Genomic DNA, 317 nt, shown 5'->3' on the forward strand with positions numbered 1-317 from the left:
ACTTAGTAAAAAAAACTACCGAGTAAATAATAAATGCTTCAAAATTAATAAATACATAATTTTAAAATTATTAATTTACAAGTTTAACATCAATATTAATTATATATTTTTACGTTATGGATTTATTAAAACAAAATGTAACATAATAATTAAAAACAAGAATGGAACACGAAACGAGAAATGAAGTTGGGTTTTTAGTAAGAAGTTGTGATTGGACAAACCTGTGTTGTAAGAATCTTCTGGAAAAATGCATCACGTACCTATATGTGGATGTTCTTAGGATGTAAATAATACACTAGAAATGTAAAAGAAGGGGT

This window comes from Cynara cardunculus, unplaced genomic scaffold (genome assembly GCF_001531365.2).
Source record: "Cynara cardunculus var. scolymus isolate 2C unplaced genomic scaffold, CcrdV1 Un_Scaffold_894, whole genome shotgun sequence".
Classification (NCBI taxonomy): Eukaryota; Viridiplantae; Streptophyta; class Magnoliopsida; order Asterales; family Asteraceae; genus Cynara; species Cynara cardunculus.